A 25,949-nucleotide genomic window follows, 5' to 3' on the forward strand; every position below is an offset into this window, starting at 1 on the left:
TGTATGTGCGCTCTGCTGCACCATTTGAAGCAGTGTGGTAGAGTGGAACTTTGGTATGATTCACACCGTTTCTACTCATGAACTGTGTGAACACTCAAGAACAAAATTTCAGACACAATTTCTTCTGGGAAGTTGTATGAAGGTAACAATCTTCGCAAATTGTCTAGTGTTTTGCTTGTTGCTCTTTTCCACATCGGTTAACACCTCCACCCACTTCGAATTTCTATCACGATGAACAATTGCTGTCCTTCTAGCTCAGCAAAATCTACATATAACCTTTGCCACACCCTGGGAGGCTATTTCCATGGCTGTAATGGTACTAATGGTGGGTTCTTGCTCACTGATTGACATGTTGTACACTGACTGACGATGTACTCTATCTCGATCTAAACCTGACTACCATTAGTAACAGCGTGCAAAACTCAAGAACATTCCCAGGTGCTGGTCATGAAGATCTCTGAACAATTTGAATCTGAACCTATTTGGGATAACCACTCTTGCTCCCTAAACGATACAATCTTTATTCAGTGACAATTCATTCCACGAATGAAGTATGAATGAATATCTTTCCCTGATACCTGGTTTGGCCATCCATTTGCTATGTAATCCTACACCTTTTGACATAACTGGGTCACATCAGCTGTGACTGGCAGCTCATCAATGTATGAGAAATAGAACACTTCTTCCCTATTGGGTGTAACTTGTGATGGGGATGGCAACCTGGACATAGAATCAGCATTACTGTGATCAGCTGATCATCTATACTCAATGTCACACATATATTCTGACAAAATCAAAGGCCATCTCTGCATTCAGGCTGCAGCTGAAGTTGGAACTGGGGACTTTGGGTGGAGGATTGGGTCAGAAGCTTATGGTCAGTAACAATGGTAAACTTACAACCAAACAAGTATTTATGAAACTTCCTGACCCCAGAAATCAAAACCAAATCTCCCCTTTCGATCTGTGCATAATTCCGCTCATTAGCACGGAGTGTGTGAAGCAAAAGCAATTGGTCTCTCCTCCCCACTATCTAGTACATGAGAGATCACTGCCCCAACTCCACGGAGAGGCGGCACATGCTAGCTTGATCTCCGTAGATAAGGTCATATGGAACTAACATGGTACTCTTTACTAACTGGCTTTTACACTCTTTCTTTTGAACATTTCCAAGGGACCTGTTTTCTCAACAGTGGATGTAACACTAGCCAAATTTGGGAGGAACTTTCTGTAATAATTCAAAAAACCCAAAAATTATTGTGATTGCATCCAGCTTTCCCTTGGTTGGATGTAAACCATCTTTGTCTACTCTGTGCCCCAAGTACTCCATTGAGTTTTAAAACAATTCATACTTGTAAGCAGTTACTCATACTCCGTGCTTCTCTAGCCGTTTGAGCACTTCATTCAACACTTATCATGGCTTTGCCGGTTTGGTGCTGAAATTAGTATATCATCCAAATGACACATTTCCCCTTCAATCCCTTGCAAAATTTGGTTCATCACCCCTGGAATATGTTGTTGGTGGAAGACACTCCAAATGGTAGCCTATTGAACTGATATAGGCCTAGGTGAGTAGTTATAGTCAAGCATGTCTTGGACTCTTCATCTAACTCAAGTTGCAGGTAGGCGTTTGAGAGATCTAACTTTGAAAAGATCTGTCACTTGCCAGTATTGTGAACAAATCTTCCACATTTGGCAATGTATTGGATAGATTACACTCTAGAACCTCGTTTAGTTACCTTATAATCACCGCACAGCACAACCTTACCTTACCATCTGACTTGGGTACAACAACAATGGGTGTAGTCTTTAAAGAATGGGACAAGTCTGACTGCAGCAACTACAGAGGAATCTCCCCGTGGTCAGCCACTGGGAAAGTCATCGCTAGAATCCTCCTCAACCATCTTCTCCCTGTGGCAAAGGAGCTCCTTCCGGAGTCACAGTGCGGATTCCGTCCGCTATGGGGCACAATGGACATTATCTTTACGGCGCGACAACTGCATGAGAAATGCAGGGAACAGCGCCAACCCTTGTACATAGCCTTCTTTGACCGCACAAAGGCCTTTGACGCTGTTAACCGCAAGGGACTATGGAGCGTCCTCATCCGTTTTGGCTGCCCACAAAAGTTTGTCACCATCCTCCGCCTGCTCCATGACGACATGCAAGCCATGATCCTGACCAACGGATCCACCACAGACCCAATACATGTCCGGACCAGGGTCAAGCAGGGCTGCGTCATCGCGCCAACCCTCTTCGATCTTTCTCGCTGCAATGCTCCATCTCACGCTCAACAAGCTCCCCGCTGGAGTGGAACTAAACTATTGAACCAGTGGGAACCTGTTTAATCTTCGTCGCCTCCAGCCTAGATCCAAGACCGTTCCATCCTCTGTCGTCTAACTACAGTACTCGAATAACGCTTGCGTTTGCGCACACAGAGGCTGTACTCCAAGCCATCGTCAATATCTTCACCGAGGTGTACGAAAGCATGGGCCTTACACTAAACATCCGTAAGACAAAGATCCTCCATTAACCTGACCCCGCCACACAACACTGCCCCCGGTCATCAAAATCCACGCCGTGGCCTTGGACAACGTGGGCCACTTTCCATACCTCAGGAGCATATTATCAGCAATGGCAGACATCGACGACGAGGTTCAACATCGCCTCCAGTGCACCAGCGCAGCCTTTGGTCACCTGAGGAAGAGAGTGTTCGAAGATCAGGCCCTCAAATCTGGCACCAAGCTTATGGTCTACAGGGCTGTGGTGATACCCGCCTTCCTGTATGGCTCAGAGACCTCAAATCACTGGAGAAATACCACCAACGATGTCTTCGCAAGATCCTACAAATCCCTTGGGAGGATAGACGCACCAACATCAGTGTTCTCGATCAGGCTAACATTGAAGCACTGACCACACTCGACCAGCTCCATTGGACGGGCCACATTGTTCGCATGCCCGACACAATACTCCCAAAGCAAGTGCTCTACTCGGAACTCCGACACAGCAAGCGAGCCCCGGGTGAGCAGAGGAAACATTTCAAAGACACCCTCAAATCCTCCTTGATAAAGTGCAATATCCCCACCGACACCTGGGAATCCCTGGCCAAAGACCGCCCTAAGTGGAGGAAGAGCATCCGGGAGGGTGCTGAGCACCTCGAGTCCAGTCACCGAGAGCATGCAGAAAACAAGCGCAGGTAGTGGAAAGAGCGTGCGGCAAATCAGATTCCCCACCCACCCTTTCCTTCAATCACTGTCTGTCCCACCTGCGACAGAGACTGTAATTTCCGTATTGGACTGTTCAGTCACCTGAGAACACACTTTTAGAGTGGCAGCAAGTCTTGCTCGATTTCGAGGGACTGCTTATGACAATGAGCCCAATTACTCGGATCTACCAGAGAGATAATGTTCTCAATTTTTAGTCTTTCGATTTGTTGCTCAACTTTCTCCTCGAGTGCGAATGTTACGGGATGTGGCTTGCAGTAAACTGGTCTTGTGACCTTCTGCACTCTGACAGTCGCCATGAAACGTTGGATCGGACTGCCTGTTTTGCGGCATACCTTCGGATATTGCTTGATGACATCATCTTTCGATGCAAATTTTGCTTCCATATGAAAAATCTCATTCCAATCCAGCTGCCATGATCCCAACCAATTTCTACCTATCAAGGCAGACTTGTCCCCTGCCACGACTATGAGCTCTGATACAGATCCTTGTATTTCACCAGTATGGTGATAATTCCCACTACAGGGATTTGCTCTCCTGAGTAGCCTCGCAGCTCTATCTTCGATTTCTCGAGTCGGTAATCACACAACTTGTCGCAATATAGCGATTCCGGTTCTACGCTCACGGATGCACCAGCGTCGATTTCCATGGGTATCCTGGTTCCTGCGACGTCTACTTCAATGACAATACTTTGCGAATCGCTGTGAGATACCCTTTGTGCTCCTGATGACGTGTATCTTCAGAAACTCCTCGTCCTGCTGCTTCTCTTCAACGCTATGCAGTGTCTGGCAATTTCTACCTCTCGCATTGCCAGTTGGTTTACTCTTCAGTCGTCATGCCCTTGCAAGATGCCTCGTTTTCTTGCAGTAAAAACACTCTGTCTTCATATATGGACAGCTTCGAGCAATGTGTTGTTCCAGACACAGATAGCCCGACTTCAATGCTCTGTTATCATGGCCAGTTGCTGAGGCCTTAGGGCCCAACTGCCTTGTACTTTTAACCTGCAGGCGATTCACCTTGGTTGTTTCACACTGGAAATGGCGTGAAATTCTCAAGAGTATCGGTCGGCCATATCCATCGACATAGCTGTCTGACACGCTAAATCAAAAGTCAAGTTAGGGTTTGTCAGCAATTTACTTTGGATTCATTCATTTTTCAACCCACAAACAAAGTGGTCACGCAAAGCTCGGGCCTGATAGTTTCCAAAATGACAGTGAATGGATAGCTTCTTTAAAGCTACAATGTACTCATTGATACTCTCCTCATTTAATTGATCCAAAACGATAACTTTCAGCAATTTCCATGGGCTCAGGACTGTAGTGCTGTTATAACTTGCTTAGAATCTCCTTCAGTAGCATGTCTTTCTGGGAACAAGCACATTTTTCAGGGTTTCATACACCTCAAGGCCTGCTCCAGTCAAGAAAATAGCCCGTTTCTTTTCCGGTTCCAGTTTACATTAATGGGGACTTCGATGATACTATTCGTGGTGAAAAAAATTTCTAGCCGCTCCACATATGCGATGGAACTTACCCAAGCGCCCTATTATTCCCATAGGCCTGGCCATCGAGACTCTGGCAACGTCGACAGTTCAGCCACATGTGCTCACAATTTATCTTGGATTTTTCATTTTTTCTGCAAAACGAAGAACCCCTAACAGTCCCTCCGTCGGTTGGCAGAATTATCCTCCAACAAAAAATTTCAGCTAGGGTATCCAAAATTGCATCCTCATCGTCAATTCGGGGGTATCTTAACACACGGGAAATACAGGAAGGCAACTGTACAGCATGGCTTCCAGGTAAGAACTGCACAGCACATGCTTTCAAGATATGTACATCACTAGTTCATCAGGTGGCTCGAAAACAGGGAGAAATGGCACCTCTGGAGACCAACGCTCTCCATTTTGTATCAGTCGCCAACGATGATACCAAGCCAGTCTAGGTCAGCCTAAGCTGAAGGACCTTCCAAAATTCAATTGGCAAGACTGTTCTCAAATCCCTCCATGGTCTTACCCCTCCCTATCTCTAACCTCCTCCAGCACCTACAACCCTCCGAGATCTCTGCACTCCTCCAATTCTGGCCTCTAGCACACCCGGATTTTTATTGATCTACCAGTGACGGCCGTGCCTTCAGCTACCAAGGCCCTAAGCTCTGGAATTCCCTAAACCCCTCTCTCTTCCTTTAGACGCTCCTTAAAACCTACCTCTTTTACCAATCTTTTGGTCCCCTGTCCTAATATCTCCTCCTTTGGCTCGGTGTCTGATAAAACTCCTGTGAAGCGCCGAGAGAGACATTTTACTACATTAAAAGGTGCTTTATAAATGCAAGCTGTTGTTTGGGACCCTGCAGTATGTGTTGGACAACTGGTGCCAGGTTCTGCGCACACATCACTCCAAGCTCTTCATGTGCTAATTTAGAAACAGTAGAACACCTCAATGGGCTAGATTTTACAATGTTGCTCACTGGACTTGCAGACCACGAGTGCTAACTGAAATATCGCACAAGGCGGCCAGCATGCTTAGTTTCGCAGGCTATTCTATTTTCCGCCAGCTAACTTCAGTAGGCAAAAAAAATGCAGAAAAAAGCCATGAAGTTGGGCATATTCCAATTAGCGATTCGAATATGCAAAGCTACGCCACCAAATTTGGCCCCATGTGTGGTACTGAGTTTCTCGCGTATGATCAGGATATTAGGGGTTAAGCAGCGAATGAGTCTACTGCTTCCTTGGTGGCACATTGGGTAAATGCACTACCCAGTGTAACACTAAGTCAGACAGAGAAGCAAAGGAGGGAGTTTGTGTTAAATGGAACAAGAAAGATACCTGGGAGTTTTTGTGGAGAAATCTATAAAACCCATCATAAGAACATAAGATAAGAACATAAGAAATAGGGGCAGGAGTAGGCCATAACGGTTCCTCGAGCCTGTTCCGCCATTTAATACGATCATGGCTGATCCGATCACGGACTCAGCTCTACTTCCCTGTCCACTCCTCATAACCCCTTATTCCCTTATCAGTTAAGAAACTGTCTATCTCGGTCAGCTGAAGTAAAATAGCCAAGTAAGTTACTGGTGTGCCTTAGTGAAGGGCGAATACACAAATCAAAAGCCCAAGTCAATGACTTGATAGGCAAGTCATTGGTCATAACCCATCTGCAATACCATTATATAGTCCTGGTCACCTCCCCGAAAGGAAGGGTATTGATACAGTACAGTGAGGAACACAAAGGAGATTCTGTATCAGGATTATGGGTTTATTGTCTGTGGAAGAGGTGTGAAGTTTTGAAGTCTACTCAGTCAATTGACCAGACTGATGCAAGCAAATTGTTCTCAGAGACAGGAGAAATTATAATGGAGAATAAGGAAATGGCAGAGACATTAATCAAATGCTTTGTATACGTCTTCATGGAAGACTCAAAAAACATCCCGGAAATAGCGGGGAGCCAAGGGTCTATCAGAATGAGGATCTTAAATACTTTATTAGTAAAATAACAGTACTGGAGAAATTAACGGGACTAAAAGCCAGCAAATCCCTTGGACCTGATAGCCTACATCCTACAGGGTTTTAAAAGGTGGCTCATCATCATAGTCGGTCTTGCTTCCACTCTTAGAATGAGTCCTTAAGTGGCCGAACAGTCCAATATGAGAACCACAGTCCCTGTCACAGGTGGGACAGATAGTCGTTGAGAGAAGGGGAGGGTGGAACTAGTTTGCCGCATACTCTTTCCGCTGCCTGCGCTTGGTTTCTGCATGCTCTCGGCGATGTGACTCGAGGTGTTCAGCGCCCTCCCGGATGCTCTTCCTCCACTTAGGGCCGTCTTTGGCCAGGGACTCCCAGGTGTCGCGGGGGATGCTGCACTTTATCAGGGAGGCTTTGAGGGTGTCCTTGTAACGTTTCCGCTGCCCACCTTTGGCTGGTTTGCCATGAAGGCTACAGAGGTAGTGAATGCATTGGTTTTGATCGTCCAAAATTCCAGATTCTAGAATGGTCCCAGCGGATTGGAAGGTAGCAAATGTAACCCTGCTATTAAAGAAAGGAGGGAGAGAGAAAACAGGGAGCTACAGACCAGTTAGCCTGAAATCAGTAGTAGGGAAAATGCTAGAATCTATTAGGGACATGGTAACAGGGCACTTAGAAAGTCATAATGTGAACAGGGCACGTCAACACGGATTTATGAAAGGGAAATCGTATTTAACAAGTCGAAGAGTTTTTTGAGGTTGTAACTAGCAGGGTAGATAAGGGGGAACCAGTGGATGTAGTGTATTTGGATTGTCAGAAAACATTCGATAAGGTGTAGAAATAAACGGGTCATTTGCAGGCTGTAACTAGTTCTAACCTTAAGGATCAGTGCTTGGGCCTTAGCTATTCACAATCGATATCAATGATTTGGATGAGGGGACCGAGTGTAATGTCTCCAAGTTTGCTGATGATACAAAGTTAGGTGGGAAAGTAAGTTGTGATGACAGTGCAAAGAGGCTGCAAAGGGATACAAGACAGGTGAAGTGAGTGGGCAAGTACGTGGCAGATAGATTATAATGTGGAGAAATATGTTACCACCCACAGATCCAATTCATGTCCGGACCGGGGTCAAGCAGGGCTGCGTCATCGCCCCAACCCTCTTCTCAATCTTTCTCGCTGCCATGCTCCACCTCACAGTTGATAAGCTCCCCGCTGGAGTGGTGCTAAACTACAGAACCAGTGGGAAGCTGTTCAACCGTCGCTGTCTCCAGGCCAGGTCCAAGACCACTCCAACCTCTGTCGTCGAGCTACAGTACACGGATGATGCCTGCGTCTGTGCACACACAGAGGCTGAACTCCAGGACATAGTCAACGTATTTACCGAGGCGTATGAAAGCACAGTCCTTATGTTAAACATTAGTAAGACAAAAGGTCCTACACCATCCTGTTCTCGCCGCACAGCACAGCCCCCCAAACATCAAGATCCACGGCGTGGCCCTGGACAATGTGGACCACTTCCCCTATCTCGGGAGCCTCCTATCAACAAGGGCAGGCATTGATATCATGAGATCCAACACCGCCTCCAGTGCGCCTGTGCAGCTTTCGGCCGTCTGAGGAAAAGAGTGTTTGAAGACCAGGCCCTCAAAACTGCCACCAAGCTCATGGTCTACGGGGCTGCAGTAATACCAGTCCTCCTGTATGGCTTAGAGACGTGGACCATGTACAGTAAACACCTCAGTCGCTGGGGAAATACCACCAGCGATGTCTACGCAAGATCCTGCAAATCCCCTGGGAGGACAGACGCACCAACGTCAGCGTCCTCGTCCAGGCCAACATCCCCAGCATTGAAGCACTGACCACACTTGATCAGCTCCGCTGGGCAGGCCACATGGTTCGCATGCCTGACACGAGACTCCCAAAGCAAGCGCTCTACTCGGAACTCGTCCACAGCAAACAAGCCAAAGGCGGGCAGAGGAAACGTTACAGGGACACCCTCAAAGCCTCCCTGATAAAGTGCAACATCCCCACTGACACCTGGGAGTCCCTGGTCAAAGACCACCCTAAGTGGAGGAAGTGCATTCGGGAGAGCGCCGAGCTCGAGTATCGTCGCCGAGAGCATGCAGAAACCAAGCGCAGGCAGCGGAAGGAGCGTGAGGCAAACCTGTCCCACCCTCCCTTTCCCTCAACGACTATCTGTTCCACCTGTGACAGGGACTGTGGTTCCCGTATTGGACTGTTCAGCCACCCAAGGACTCATGCTCAGAGTGGAAGCAAATCTTCCTCGATCCCGAGGGGCTGCCGATGATGATAATGACCCAGAAATCCATTCCATCTCAGGTGAGTCTTCTCTACTGGACTTTACAGCCTTCCGGACTCAACACGGAGTTCAATAATTGCTGGTCATAACCTCCGACCCCATTTTTTGGACCGCAGCTGATGATTCTGCTATTGGCATTTACACCTCCTCTACACCCATCTTTTGTTTCTTTACTTGTCCCATTACCATCTCCTTTTGCCTTGCACCATCATCCCTTTTGTCATTTAATCTCCCCTGCCTTCCACCTCATCACAGACCTTCTTCCCTTTTCTCCTTTCCACACCACCTTTCCCTGACCTTACACCTACTTAAAAATCTGTTGCATCTTTAACTTTTTCCCGTTCTGACAAAGGGTCATTGACCTGAAGCGTTAACTCAGTTTCTCTCACCACAGATGCCTCCTGACCTGCTGAGCATTTCCAGCGTTTTCTGTTTTTAGTCCATTCCATGTGTTGATTGCTGTGCAGGCAAAATGCTTCCCATATCAGTGCTAAATATTCCTTCAACTATTTTGAACCTGTGCCTCATGTCCTATGGTCAAGGTTTAGTTAGAAGTAGTTTGCTGGATTTAACTTCTCCAAACCCATTCCCTAACATACCGCAGTGTCAGTTTGGCTATGTGGCAGCACTCTTACCTCAGAAGTCAGCCACCCCAGAGACTTGAGCACATAATTAGGGCTCCATCGTCATAGGCAGTCCCTCATACGAGGATAACTTGCTGCCACGAGAGTTCACAGATGTTTCAATGAAGGACCCGATGTTCCAGTCCTGAACTCCAGTTGAGGAGGTGAAAATGCCTGTGCATGGATTTTTTTTAACGTGTGGTGACCGTTGCACACCAGCCATCACACGGGCTTGACAGAGCTAGGCCTTTATCCAGTGGCAAGGATTAACCAGGATGACTGGAGACCTGATCTGCTGCATGGACCTAGTGCGCACACATATCGCAGTGTGGGCTGGTCCGTGCTGCCGCTGGGCCCTCAGCTCTTCTGGGCCCCGTACCCTCATTCGCCGCACCTCCGCCCATGATGTTCCAGGGCCTGGCGCTCCAGCTCTATTTATAGGGTACAGGGTACCGTCACACAACAGGGTACCGTCACACCGCGTCACACAACAGGGTACCGTCACACAACAGGGTACCGTCACACAACAGGGTACCGTCACACAACAGGGTACCGTCACACTGCGTCACACAACAGGGTACCGTCACACTGCGTCACACAACAGGGTACCGTCACACTGCGTCACACAACAGGGTACCGTCACACTGCGTCACACAACAGGGTACCGTCACACTGCGTCACACAACAGGGTACCGTCACACTGCGTCACACAACAGGGTACCGTCACACAACAGGGTACCGTCACACAACAGGGTACCGTCACACAACAGGGTACCGTCACACAACAGGGTACCGTCACACAACAGGGTACCGTCACACAACAGGGTACCGTCACACTGCGTCACACTGCGTCACACAACAGGGTACCGTCACACAACAGGGTACCGTCACACTGCGTCACACTGCGTCACACAACAGGGTACCGTCACACAACAGGGTACCGTCACACAACAGGGTACCGTCACACAACAGGGTACCGTCAAACAACAGGGTACCGTCACACAACAGGGTACCGTCAAACAACAGGGTACCGTCAAACAACAGGATACTGTCAACACTGCGTCACACAACAGGGTACTAGGGCTAAAACCTCATTGTCAGAGCACTGTATTGTCGGCGGTGCTATCTTTCAGACTAGAAGTTAAACTGAGACACTCAGCAGGACATAAAGATCCCTTTCCATGAGCCGATGAGATGCATTTCAGTAGCACAATATTCAGAGGAATATTGAAGGTTGGTGGGAGTGAGGTCAATCAAGGGGATGAGCTTATTGGGCAAAATAGCTATTTCCTGTTCTTAAAAATGTTGAGGTTCTTAGGTTATCAGCATATCTGAGAGTAGAGCATCTACTTCAGCAGGAAATAAAGGTGACCACAGACCACAAAAAAGTTTTTAAAAGGACACTGGCAAGCTGGATATCGAGTTGCAAGAGTTCGGATGTTAAGCAACGGATGGAGACAAACACAGAGGCTGTTCTCCACTGATCATGACAATGCAGAAACTCAAACAGAACTGAAGTACAGCAATAATACAATGTTATAGGGCAGTATCCTAAGGGACATCCCTAGTGGACTATGAAGAGTCCCACAATATGCTGGACCTTGATTTCTAGAAAGCATATTAGAGTTCAACTTGAAAGGTTTCTAGAATCATAGAATGGAATCAGGGAATCTTACAGCACAGGAGGCGGCCATTCAGCCCATCGTGCCTGTGCCGGCTCTGTGAAAGAGCGATCCAATTAGTTTCATTCCCCTGTTCTTTCCCCGTAGTCCTACAAATGTTTCCTTTTTGAAGTATTGATCCAATTCCCGTTTGAAAGTTACTACTGAATCTGCCTCAGGCAGCGCGATCCAGATCACAACAACTCGCTGAGTAAAAAGAATTCTCATCGTCCCCTCTAGTTCTTCTGGCAGTTACCCTAAATCTGTGCCCTCTGGTTACCGACCCTCCTGCCAGAGGAAACAGTTTCTCTCTGTCTACTCTATTAAAACCCCTCATAATTTTGAGCATCTTTATTAAATCTCCCCTTAACCTCCTCTACTCTGAGAACAACCCCAGCTTCTCCACATAACTGAAGTCCCTCACCCCAGTACCAATCTCTTCTGCACCCTCTCCAAGGCTTTCTTCCTAAAGTGTGGAACACCGAATCGGACACACTACTCCAGCTGGGGGCTGATTTATAAAGGTTTACTGTAACTTCCTGGCTTTTGTACTCTATGCCTCTATTTATAAAGCCTAGGACCCCATATGCCTTTTCAACAGCTTTATAATTTTGTCCTGCCACATAAGAGCTGTGTACATACACTCCCAGGTCTCTGTTACTGTACCACTTTTTAAAATGGCACCATTTTGTTTACATTGCCTCTCCTCATTCTTCTCAAAATGCATAATTTCACATCTCTCTGCATTAAATGTTATCTGCCATGTGTCTGCCCCCAGTCCGTCTGCGTCCTCCTGAACCCGCTCACTGTTTACTACATTTCTAAATTTTGTTTCAGCTGCAAATTTTGAAATTGTGACCCCTATACCTAGTCCAGGTCATTAATATATATACAAAAACAGCAGTGGTCCTAACACAGGCCCCTGGAGACACAAGTTTATGCTTCACTCCAAACTGAAACAACTGTTCACCACTACGCTCTGCTTTCTGTCCCTTAGCCAATTTTGTATCCATGCTGCCACTATCCCTTTAATCCCGTGGGCTTCAATTTTGCGAGCCAATCTATCATGTAGTATTTTATTAAACATATACACAGCTTCAACCGCCCTGCCTTCGTCAACCCTTTTCAAAGAACTCCATCAAGTTTGTCAGACACAATTTGCCTTTAACAAAATTGTGCTGGCTTTCATTGATTAACAAATGCCAATTTATTTTGTCCCAGACTATTGTCTCTAAAGGTTTCCCTACCACCGGTGTTAGGCTGACTGGCTTGTAGTTACCAGATTTATCCCTCTCCCCTTTTTTGATCAGAGATGTAACATTTGCAACCCTCAAGTCCTCTGGCACTACCTAAAGATTGGAAGATTGTGGCCAGAACTGTCGTAATTTCCACCCTTACTTCCCTCAGTGATCTGGAATGCATCCCACCCGGACCGGGTGACTCTTCTACTTTGCGGGCTGCCAACCTTTTAAGCACCTCCTCTATCTATTTTTATCCAATCCAATATACTTATTCCCTCCTCCTTTACTGCCACATTGCATCTGTCTTCACTAAAGAAGATGCTGCCAAAGTGTCATGTATCTAGACATGTTACTGCCTGTACTATTACACATGATGTGCCACCAGAGGGCACTGCAGTGGGAGACTTGTAGGTTATCTGCCAGGCCTAGTATAAAAGACAGGCCACCATGTGAGATCCTCACTCTGGAGTTATAATGGGCCCAAGTTTCGAGCCGCGCCTAGAACGGCGCAGTCCCGACCTGGACGCCCGTTTTTCGCGCCACAAAGTGCGCCTAAAAAAACCCTCCAGATTCTCCAGCTCCCTGCAAGTCCTCTGGCCCTCGGCGCAGCGCAGCAGGAGCTGTAGGAGGCGGAGCCAGGTCTCTGCGCTGAAAACAGTGCCGGGACCTCTGCACATGCGCGCTACAGTGGGCGCGCATGTGCAGTAGCTCCAAGCGCCCAAAACTGTGTGGGAGGGGCCGAAGCACACAGCCCCGAGCCCTGGCCCAATGGCCTCACTGGGGCTGCGTGAATAAGGCTCCACCCACGGCCAGCTCCTGCTTCCTCCCAACCCAACTCGACTCCCGCTTCCGGACCGGACCAGACACCGACCTGACTCCTGCTCGCACCCCCCCCCTGACCTGACTCCGACCCCCGCTGCCCCCGGACCGGACCCGACACGACTCCCGCTCCCCCCCCGCCCCCGCCGCCGGACCCGACACTGACCCGACTCCCGCTTCCCCCCCCCCCCCCGCCCCCGGACCGGACCCAACCCCCGCCTGGATCCAACCTGACCTCCCTCCCCCCGACCCGAACCGACCTCCCTCCCTCCCACCACGCTCCCCCTGACCCGACGCCACCTACCTGTAAATCTGGTGCCGGGGACGGGCCCTGCCCGAAGTCTCGGGCCCAGCCCATTCAGCCTCCCTCCCCCTTCTCCTTTCCCCCCCCATCTCCTTTTCCACCCCCCCATATCTCCCCTTTATCCCCTTCTCCCCATCCCTCCCCCACTCTCCCTCTACCCCCCTCCCCTCGCTGTCAGAAACACAGACACTGACAGACAGAGAATGAGAGACACACACAGACAGAGAGATAGAGACACTGACAGAGACACACTGGGGGGGGGGGGGGGGGGGGGGGCATCCCAGCACGCTGTTGGAGAGCTCCCGGTGCTGCAGTCGGTAAGTAGAAAATGTTTTATTTATTGATTTAAAAAAAAAAATTCTTATTAATTTTTTTTGATTGATTTATTGGTTGATTTATTGATGTATTTATCATTTATTATTGATGATGGCTCTTTATTTGTAAAACTGAAGTGTTTAATGTTTGTAAACTTCCCTTTAAAACCCCCCCCATTCCCTACTAAAACCCCCCCCATTCCCCATTCTAAAGTGTAGACAAGGTTTTTTCGAGCGTGCAAAAATCTTCACTTACTCCATTCTAAGTTAGTTTGGAGTAAGTTTTCACTGCCGAAACTTTGAAAACAGGCGTAAGTGGCCGGACACGCCCCCTTTTGAAAAATAAATTCTGTTCCAAAGTGAAACTGTTCTAACTGACGAGAACTGGAGCAAACTAAATGACGAGAATTCCGATTTCTAAGATATTCCGTTCTACACCAGTTGCTCTTAAAAATTAGGAGCAAATCATGTGGAAACTTGGGGCCATTAAGTGCACTCAGGTTACTACAGTTCAAGTGCAATACATTGCCTCATGGAGTCAATATCAGAGCATCCAAAGACATAACACAGAGTACTCATTCAATACCTCAGTCTTGGCTTCTGCCTCCACAAGATCATCTTTTTGGTCCCTAATCAGCCCCGCCCTCCCTTTTAATCTTTATATGCTTATAAAAGACTTGTGTTCTCTTTTATATGGTACCCGTTATTCTTTTCTCATACGCTCTCTTTGCTCCTAATTTTCTCTCTCAGTTCATTCTGCACTTTCTGCTTGATTCGCTATGAACCTGACATTTATGATAAGCCTCCTTTTATCATAGTTCACAGTATTACCAAATAGGGGATGGGGAGGGAGGGGGAGAAAGCGCTGAGTGAAGTGCCCCAGTGAGCAGTATTGGGACTCCTAGGGGTCGAAATCCCGTTTTCTAACACCAGCCGTTACCGCCGGAGCAAGATGGCTAATGGGCAGCTGAGTCCTTACCGTCGGTGGCGACCAGGTTCCTGGGCTCACGGTGAACTCAGTCGGGTGGTGGGGGCGGCGGCAAGACGTACCGTTGCGCGCTCAGCCGGCACCCACGTGGTGACGTCATCCAATGTGCAACGCCCCCTTGCCGCCGCGATATTCGATGAGTACGGTGGTCTTACCGGCAGGTGTCCGTACAGCCTGGGAAAGGTGGGACATCGGGGATCCCGGGGCGGGAGGAGCGTCCAGGGATCAAGGTAAATGGTTATGTTTATTTATTTGACCATTTATGTATTAATGGGACCAGTGGGGAAGTGTGGGTGAGGGAAATTATCGGAATCTTTTTTTCCCATTTTTTTTTTTACATCTGGCATGCCGGGAGTCTACCGTAGGAAAATTCGGTGGGCCTCCTGAGCTCCCGCTCCGTGGGCGCCCGAGGAGAGTGTGCAATGCCAATTTTAGCACGGCTCTCTCAACTTTGGGCGGCAAAACTGAATTTTTCACAGTTTGAGATGGCACCTGCCGCCTGGAGTTAGAATTAACACTCAGCCTGTGTTATCGCCTCAAACACAGCAGGATCGAATTTCGACCCCCTACAATCTCTAATTCACATCAACTACTTGAATTCAGAAACTCAATGTTAAAAGCATAGAAAGTGAGCACGAGGCGGCAGCTGAAAAACCAGTTGGACAAATATGTCAATTGAGAGAATAATGGCAGCTGGAATTGAATACAGACGAGTATAAAGTATTGAATGGAAGAGGAAAAAAATCCCCAACTTAGATACTCCATGAACGTTGAGGACCTCCAGGACTGCCCTGGGGTCTCCGGGAGTCAAAGACCAATCTCCGGGACATTGTTGCGAGCAACCCAGATCATCAATCGTAGGGGTGACAAACAATTGTGGTTTTAAAAAAATGTTCCTTCACCCTTTTGTTTCCTAGTTCTAAAAATATTGGACATGCTATTTGAATGATCCAATCAAGTTTATTCACTTTCTGATTGGTATAGGAAGCGATGCTCCAGGAGGATAGACATGTCGGACGACCAATGGCGAGAGCGTGTGGGCGGGGTGATTGGAGACGGGAGGTCATGTGCTGAAAGCTCCGGGAGGATGTCCAACAAGAGTTGGAAACCCGAATGAATGTTACTGAAACATTGAAGGATGAAACGCAAAGAGCCTGAGGGGTCTTTGTAAACTCGATGTTCAACATTTTCCAGTGATTGTCAACCAGGCACTTGGAATGCTGAATAATGTAGTCACATTGTAGTGTACAAGTCGGAGGTAGTCGTGTTGAAACTATGCAGTGCTACCACACCTCAAATACTGCATCCAATTCAGGTGCTGGAAGCAGTTGAGAAGAGTTACAAGGCTGATCTCTAGCTTTAGAGGATTGAGTAAAGACTGCAGCCCTGAAAAGGGGGGATTGAGAAGCTGCCTTAGAGGTGTAGAAGATAGTATGTGGTATAGAAAATCTCGATCTGCAACACCACCACAAAGTAAAGCACAAGAGTAGGACAAGCGACAGGGGGACAAGAGTAAATGGCAAATTTAGTCCCGATGTCAGCAGCTTCTTCACTAAATGCAAACAACACAAAGAAATAACTTGCATTTATTTGGTGCCTTTCCCGACATCCCAAAGCGCTAAATAGCCAATGAAGTATGTAGTCACTTGTAATGTAGGAAACAGGGCATCCAATTTGCACACAGCAAGCTCCCACAAACAGCAGCTGTAAACTTAGATGGTTGCATCACAGCATCCAAACAGCAATGAGATAAATGACCAGGTCCTTTGTTTGTGATGTTGGAGGAGGGATAAACAACACTCCACAGCTCCACTTCGAAATAGCTGGCATGAGATCTTTTACATCCATCTTTGAGGACAGACAGGATCTCAGTTTAATGTCTCATTCGAAAGACGGCATCTGATACAGTGCGTCGCTCCCTCAGTGCTGCACTGGGAATGGCGGCCTGGATTATGTACTAGTTTCTGGAGTGAGGCTCGAAGCCACCGAGTCTTCTGACTCAGAGGTGAGTGCTACCCACTGAGCCACAGCTGACACATGGAGACACCTTCAGGGTAGAGTAGAGTCTTGGACCCCCTTGCCACTGGGCCAAGACCTTGCTCAGCTAAGCCCGTGTGGTAGCTAGGGTGCAATGACCACCCCACGTTAAAAGAACTCACGCACAGGCATCTTCCACTCCGATAACATGATTGCAAGAGTGGAAGCAAGTCTTCTTCGATTCCGAGGGACTGCCGATGATGATGAGAGTGGCAGCAGCAGATTTCAGTTGAATGTTGTGACAGAACCATCTAAGTTTACAGCACAGGAAGAAGCCATTGGTCTGTGCATGCTCTACTCTGGAGTAATATGGAGCTAAGCCCAGTGTCTCATTCACTCCCTGCAGCCCTGTGTCTTCCTCCGCTTCAAATATTTATCTATTTTCCCCTTAAAAGATGCAATAGTACATAGGAACTGCTAGTCAAAAAAAGACCAGTCCATCTCGTTCTCCTTTTGCCGCCCTGCTAATTGCATGAAAGGATGATAATGGAGGTGTTTACTAATCAATGCAATCAATCTATCAATGGGTCTACATCAGACCCAGACAGGAGGGGAGGAACCCCCAGTGGTGGACAGCTTTGGGAACCATGGGTCCCAAAGCCACTGGTTCCTCCCAAACATGCAACACTTACCACGTCATGACTTAAATTACTCCTATCCCAATTATGTCCTGAAAGAAATCTATCTAATTTGCATTTTTCCTTTAAAAGATACAATGGTCTCTGCCTCACCCACTCACTGTGGCAATGAATTGCATTGTCTAACAACCCTCTTGTTTAAAGAAACAACTCCTCACCTCTTGTCACTCTCCGATGATTTTTAAATTGATGACCCCTTGTCACCAACTCCCCAACCAAAGGAAATAGTATTTCCCTATTTATTCTACTCTTCCTAATCAACATCACAACAACAGATTATCTGGTCAGTATCACGTTGCTTTTGTGGGAGCTTGCTGTGCACAAGTTGGCTGCCGCGTTTCCCACATTACAACTGTGACTACACTGCAGAAAGTACTTCACTGTAAAGCACTTTGAGATGTCCAATGGTTGTGAAGGCGCTATATAAATGCAAGTCTTTCTTTCTTATTTTAAAAACTTCTATTAAATCTCCTCTTAGCCTCCTCTGCTCCAGTACAAAACGTCAGTGTAGAATCAGAACAGTACAGCACAGGAGACAGCCATTTGGTCCATCGAGTCTGCTCATAACTGTAATCCCTGACATCATCCTGGTAAATCTGTGCTCTACGCACTCTCTGGCTTTTACATTCTCTCTCAAATGGTGAGCTCAAAACTGCACACAGTACTCGAACTGTGGCCTAACCAATGGTTTCTACAGATTGATCATTATTCCTTTACTCTTGTACTCTACGCCCCTAGTTATAAAACCCAAAAGCTGTTGGCATTTACTATGGCTTTATCGACCTATTTTCGGGGAACTATTTATTTGAACCCCTAGGTATCTCGGTTCATCTGCATCTTTCAAACTACATAGAAAGTACAGCACAGAAGCAGGCCATTTGTCCCAACTGGTCAACGCCAGTGTTCATGTTCCACACAATCCTCCTCCTCTCTCCCTATCAACATAACCTTCGATTCCTTTCTCTCTCTCGTTCGTGTTTATCTAGCTTTCCCTTAAACGCATCGATACTACTCACCTCAACCACTCCCTGTGGTAGTGAGTTCCACATTCTCACCGTTCTCTGGGTAAAGTCGTTTCTTCTGAATTCCCTATTGGATTTATTAATGACTATCATATACTTATGGCCCTTGGTTTTGGAACCACCATAAGTGGAAACATTTTCTCTATCAAACCTTTTCATAATTTTAAAAGGCCTCTATCAGGTCACCTCTTTTATAGAGAAAAGCGCCCCAGCTTGTTCAGTCTTTCCTGATAGCTACAACCTCTCCGTTCTGGTATCGTCCTTGTAGATGTTTTTACAGTGCCTCTACATCCTTTTATAATATGGAAACCAGAAATGTGCACAGTACTCTAAATGTGGTTCCATGTTAACTTCTCTGCTTTTCAATTCTATCCTTCTGGAAATGAATGCCAATGCTTTGATTGTTTTTTTAATGTCCGCTACTTTGTGATTTGCTTATCCGTACTCCTAATACCTTTACTACTCTACCCCATTTAGACTCCTATTTTCCCAAGAGTAGATGACCTCATTATTCCTCCTACTAAAATGTACCACCTTACACTTATCCATATGGAAATTCATTTGCCAATTCCATTCAGTGTACACTCCCATTCCTGTTTTCTTCTCCCAAATGCAACTTATCCACATTAAATTGCCCCGTTTGCTCATTCTGCTAACTTGTCTGTATTTTCCTGGCGTGCTCTCAACGTGGCCATTCTGCTCACCTATCTGTGTCCTCCTCAAGCTCTTGATGTTTGCCAACCCCCTACATTTTTATCAGCAAACTTCAAGACTGCGTTCCTCAAACCCAAGACCAAACAATTTATTTGTACCGAGTACAAAAGTGGACATGCTCCCAACCCTTCTCCAATCTCAGCCACACCCTTCACCCAAACGCTGTCTCCTGCCCGTCAACAAACTTTCTATCCCTGCTGCTACATTACCTCTTAAATCGACTAAATTGGGAGACACCTTCTTGAATGCCTTCTGAAAATCCATATACTCACCAATTGCATTCCCTTTATCATCCCAATCGCTCACTTCTTAAAATACACTATTAGTTTGTTTTTAACAAATCCATGTTTGCTGTCCTTGATTAACCCTGGCATTTTTGAAAGTTTATTAATAATGGTCTGAAACTTCTGGCCGCTCCAGGGTGCGAACGAAGTCAGCACTCAACCGGCGAAGCCTTACAATAGCCGGTTCTCAGGGCGCGACGCACATGCGCTGAGAACCAGCTTTTCCAATCTGTCAAAATGTTTTTGGACAGATCCTACATTCCCCGCAGGAAGGATATCACTGTGGCAGAGATTTGGGCTATTTGCCCAACTTATGCCCAGCGAATGTCCTTCAAACTCTTACGCCTGGTAAAAACACTTTTAAAACACAGAAAAACATTAAATGTAATCATTCATTTTTATATTAAAAACACTGTCCATTAAGGTAAGCTTATTTTTAACCCTATTAAAACACATTAAAAGTGTTTTCCAAAAATATATTTTTTTCTAAAACATTTAATTTTAATTTTGAATATGTGAGTTTTAAAATTTTTTTATTGTGCTGTGGTTTCGGTGTTTATGGGGGTTATTCTCATTGATAGTAATGGGAACTCGTACAAACAGAGTTGCTATTATCAATGAGAATACTACCTAGTGATTGGTGATCCAGGCCCAGAGAGGTCCATATGTGGAAGACAAATCCCCGTACACTGCGCAGTGAATGAAGGCCCCAGGGATCAACAGGTTGTTTCGTAGATTTTTTTTTGTGGGTCAGATGTGTTCGTATGAAGCAAGCTTCCGACCGCAATTTCCCCCCAAATATCTCTTAACAATTGTTCCATGTTATCCTCCAGAACACCTACATTGTCACTTCTACACCATTTGTAAAATAAATGCAAAATATTTATCATCTCCATACTTCAACTTGCACAATTAGACTCCCTCTTTCATTCCAGATAGCCCAGCCCTCTATCTAACTCATTTATATTGACAGAGGCTTTGCCATTTCATTTTATATTTTCTGCTAGCCTTCTTTCATATCCTCTTTTAGCCCATCTAATCATCCTAGTACTCTCTCTTATATTCATGATTTTCTTCAGTATTGTTAGCTTTAACTTTATCATAAACCTCCCTTTTAAAGAAAGACTTGGATTTATATAGATCCTTTCACGACCACCAGACATCTCAAAGCGTTTTACAACCAATGAAGTACTTCTGGAGTGTACTCACTGTTGTACTATGGGAAACGCGGCAGCCAATTTGCACGTGATGATGACCAGATAATCTGTTTGTTATGTTGATTGAGGGATAAATATTGGTCAGGACACAAATTAGTTTAGTTTTAAACCTACATCACTATTCTTTGATGCGCCCACCTTTTTCCTAATAAGAATATCTCTCTATTTTACCCCATCCACTTGACATTTGAAGGTTTCCCACTGCGGCTTCATCTTGTTTGCTAATGTTTCTGCCCAGTTAATTTAGCCCAGATCCCTTCTTATTTCACTGAACTTTGTCCTTTTCTAGTCGATTACTCTCGAGTCTATATGGTCTGCTTCTATTCTTACATTGAACCTGATTATTTTGTGATTGCGGTTTCCCAATTATTCTGCTTTCATCATTTAGTTCCTCCTCTTCATTTCCTAAATCGAGCAATGCTTCTTTCAACAACAACTTGTATTTCGATAACACCTTTAACGTACTGAAACATCCCAAGGTGCTTTTCAGGAGTATTATGCGCTAAAAATTTGACACTGAGCCGCATAAGGAGAAATGAGCACCCCTGACCAAACGCTTGGTCAGAGGCAGGTTTTAAGGAGCATCTTGAAGGAGGAAAGAGAGGCAGAGAGGTTTATGGAGGGAGTTCCAGAGCTTGGGACCCAGGCAACAGAAGGCATGGCCACCAATGGTTGAGGGATGCTCAGGAGGGCAGACATCTCGGGGGTTACAGGGCTGGAGGAGATTAGAGAGATAAGGAGGGGTGAGGCCATGGAGAGATTTGAAAAGAAGGATGAGAATTTTGAATCAAGACGTTGCTTAACCGGAAGCCGATGTAGGTCAGCGAGCGAGACTTGGTGCGAGTTAGGACACGGGCAGCCGAGTTTTGGATCACCTCATATTTACATAGGGTAGAACGTGGGAGGCCAGCCAGGAGTGCTTTGGAATAGTCAAGTTTGGAGGTAACAAAGGCCTGGATGAGGGTTTCAGCAGCAGATGAGTTGAGGCAAGGGTGGAAACAGGCAACGTTTGAGATGGAAAATGCTGGGGGGATTGTAGGGTTCTTATGGTTAGGCAAGCTAAAGTAGGCTCAGCGGCCGCTCATCCAGATCTTGTGGCCTCGGTTCTAAAAAGCAGATCTCAGACTTTGGCCACAATGAGTTCTCATCCCTTGAATAGTCCAGACTAGTGGTAAATCAGCATTGCCTCCACTCATATCCAGAAATTTGATCCGATTTGATGCCACACTCTCAGCTCGGATGCTATAGGATTCCACAAATATCATCTTCAACCTAAAACAATCCCACAATTGCAGCTTTAATCTGTCACAATTCCATAATCTCATTAGATCTGACATGAATGCACAATCCCAACAACTTTATATAGCACCTTTAACGTAGAAAGTTTAAAAAAAAAATCACAGAAGAAAGCACAAACATATTTACCAGAATGATATCAGAACTGAGAGGTTGGAAATATCAGGAAAGTCTGAACAGGCTGGGGCACTTTTCCCTTGAATGAAGACTGACAAGTGACCTGATAGAGGTCATTAAAGTTATGAAGAGGTTTTATAAGGTGAACGTAGAGAAGATGTTTGGGGAGTCCAAAACTAGGGGCCATCAATATAAGATAGTCACTAATAAATCGAATAAAGAATTCAGGAGAAACTTCTTTATACACAATGGTTAGAATGTGGAACTAACGACCACAGGGAGAGGTTGAGACGGATAGCGTAGCTGCATTTAAGGGGAAGCTGGATAAACAAGTGAGAGGGGAAGTAATAGAAGGATATGGTGAAAGGGCGAGCTGAAGAAGCTGGTGTGGAGAATAAACATCGACGCAGACCAGTTGGGCCAAGGGAACTGTTTCTGTGTTGCAAAATTCTATGCAATATATAAAGGCACATCGCAGCAGTGTAATCAGAACAAAAGACAATCTCAGCAAAAGATGGCGATGTAAGGAGGGGTCACAAAAACCTTCATCAGGTTCACCAGACCTGGTGAAAAGGTTCACCAGACTGATTCCTGGGATGAGGGGGGATTGTCCTATGAGGAGAGATTGAGTAGACTAAGCCGATATTCTCTAGAGTTTAGATGAATGAGTGGTGATCGCATTGAAACGTACAACATTCTTACAGGGCTCGACAGACACATGGAGGATGTTTCCTCTGGCTGGGGAGTCTAGAACCAGGGGTCACAGTCTCAGAATAAGGGGTCGGCCATTTAGGACTGAGATGAGGAGAAACCTCTTCACTCAGAGGGTAGTGAATCTTTAGAATTCTTTACCCCAAAGGGCTCAGTCTTTGAGTATATTCAAGCCACATCGCTAGATCTTTGACTATTACGGGAATCAAGGGATATGGGGACAGTGCAGGAAAGTGGAGTTGAGGTAGAAGATCAGCCATGATCTTATTGAGTGGCGGAGCAGACTCGAGGGGCCGAATAGCCGACTCCTGCTCCTAATCCTTAAATTCTTATCTTCATCTAAGAAGTCATTTTATGGAGGGTCTTAAAGGAGGGGAGGAAGGTGGAGATATGGAGGAAAGGAATTGCAGAGCGTGGGAAGTAGGCAGTTTAAAGTTCGGCCACCACTAGTTGGGTCATGTAGACGAGGCCCGAGTCGAAGAAAAGTTCAGTGGGGGATGCATAGGGCTGGAGGAGGTTACAGAGATAGGAAGGGGTGTAGGGGCTGGAGGAGGTTACAGAGATAGGGAGGGTTACAGGGCTGGAGGAGATTATAGAGATAGGGAGGGTTACAGGATCTGGAGGAGGTTACAGAGATCTTGTGGCTGGAGGAGGTTACAGAGATAGGGAGGGGTGTAGGGCTGGAGGAGGTTACAGAGATAGGGAGGGGTGTAGGGGTGGAGGAGGTTACAGAGATAGGGAGGCTTGTCGAGTTACAGAGATAAGGAGGGGAGAGACAATGAAAGAATTTAAAAAAGGATGAGAATTTTAAATCAGAGGCAAGAATCAATGTAGGTCAGCAACGACAGGACTGGGACTTGGTGCAGGGTAAGACACAGGCAGCAGTGTGTTGGGTGAGCTGAAGTTTATGAAGGGTGGGAGTGTGGCCAAGAGAGAATTAGAATAGTTGAGTCTGGAAATGACAAAGGCATGGATGAGGATTTCAGCAGCGGATGGGCTGAGGCACCTCTGGCTATGATTTAGTGGCGACAGTGGAACCAAGCAAGGGCAGTCCCTCTCAGCTGGACAACGGAGGTGAGGCGTTGGAGGAGGATGGTGTCGTTGACCCTGTCAAAGGCTGCAGTAAAGACGAGAAGGGAAAATGCACCATGGTCACAGTCACAAAGGACACGTGTGATTTCAATGCCACAGTAGGGGCAAAAACCTGATTGATTGGAGGGACTCAGGCACAATGTTGCAGGAAAGATGGCCACAGATTTTGGAGAGGAAAGGGAGGTTGGCGTAGGGTGATAGTTTGCAAGGACAGAGAGGTTGAGAGTGGGTTTCTAATAAGGGGTACTGATGACGCCGATTTTAAAAGGAAATGGGACATAACCTGAGGAGAGGGAATGTCAGCCAACATGGGGACCCAGAGGGAAGTTGGGTGGTCAGCAGTTTAGTGAGAATGGGGTCAAGAGAGCAAGAGTTGGGTCTCATGGAAGAGATGAGCAGAGAGAGAGATGCGCCATAGTTATGGGCAAGACCATCAGCAGGCCGGGGCCATGAGAGGGAGCAGCATGCGGCAGCATACCACTGCAGGGAGCAGCGCGTGCTGCTGCAGGAGGGCGACAGCTGACTGCAGTGTGGGCAGATACTGCAGGAGCGGCGAGGTCGGGGCGAAAGAGCGGTGAGAGATTGTAGAGGGATGTGATCGGGGCCCAGGAGAGGAGAGTATTCGGGGCCCAGAAGAGGCGAGGGCCCAGGGGCAGCACGGGCCAGCCCACACTGCGATATGTGTGCGCACTAGGTCCATGCAGCAGAGCTGGTCTCCAGTCGTCTTGGTTAATCCTTGCCACTGGACCAAGACCTAGCTCTGTCAAGCCCGTGTGGTGGCTGGTGTGCAACGGTCACCACACATTAAAAAAATCAACGCACAGGCATCTTCCACCCTTCAGGATGTAGTTCGGGATCCGGAATATTAGGTCCTTCATTGAAACACCTGTGAACTCATCCCTTTTCGGCATGGAAGCAAGTCATCCTCGTTTCGAGGGACTGCCTATGATGATGAGTTACAGGCAAGGGGTAACCACGGGGTGGGGAGCTTGGCTTAGTCGGCAAGAGGAAGCAAGGCAGCTGAGTGGCTGGTCTCAATTTTAATGACAAAAGTCCATGAGCTCATCGCAGCTGTTGTTGGAGGTGAGGGTGGAGGGGCAAGATGAGAAGGGTTTAAGGAGACAGTTGGTCGTGGAGAAACAAATTCAAGGATTTTCTTTGCATTCCAGGATGATCCTGGAGCAGGGAGCACCTTTGGTAGAGAGCAGAGCTTGATTTGGTCCAACCAGATCAGACGACTGTCGGCAAAACCAGCTGTGTCCCAGATGCGCTCCAGTCTGTGGTCTGCCATCATTCCACAATCCCAGGTCTGATCCGCATGAATTTGCAATCATAGTTCAGTGTCAGCTGTGGCTCAGTGGGTAGCATCCTTGCCTCTAAATCAGGAGGTTGTGGGTTCAAGTCCCACTCCAGGGACATGAGCACATAAATTCGGGCCTACACTCCAGTGCAGTGCTGAGGGAGCGCCGCACTGCCGGAGGTGCCATCTTTCGGGTGAGACGTTAAACCGAGGTCCCATCAGCTCTCTAAGGCGGACGTAAAAGATCCCACGGCACTATTCGAAGAAGAAGAGCAGAGGAGTTCTCACAGGTGCCTTAACCAATATTTATCCCTGAATCAACATCACCAAAACAAATCACCTCATTATCACATTGCTGTTTGTCGGAGCTTGCTGTGCGCAAATTGGTTGCCGCTTTTCCTACATTACAACAATGAACACACTTCAAAAAATGCTTCATTGGCTGTAAAACACTTTGGGACGTCCGGTGGTCATGAAAGGTGCCATATAAATGCAAGTCTTTCTTTTATAATTCTATGATACCACAATTACAGCCTTGATTTGACATAGCTCCACAATCACACCCTGATCTAAAGATTCAGC

General features: G+C 46.8%; 1 protein-coding gene across 6 annotated transcripts in view; it reads right to left on the bottom strand.

Annotated features, from left to right (window-relative positions):
• Nucleotides 1-25,949, bottom strand: part of rabgap1l (RAB GTPase activating protein 1-like) — a 626,729-nt gene that overhangs the window by 98,486 nt on the left and 502,294 nt on the right. The window lies entirely within an intron of this gene.

The sequence above is a fragment of the Pristiophorus japonicus genome, chromosome 8, assembly GCF_044704955.1.
Source record: "Pristiophorus japonicus isolate sPriJap1 chromosome 8, sPriJap1.hap1, whole genome shotgun sequence".
NCBI lineage: Eukaryota > Metazoa > Chordata > Chondrichthyes > Pristiophoridae > Pristiophorus > Pristiophorus japonicus.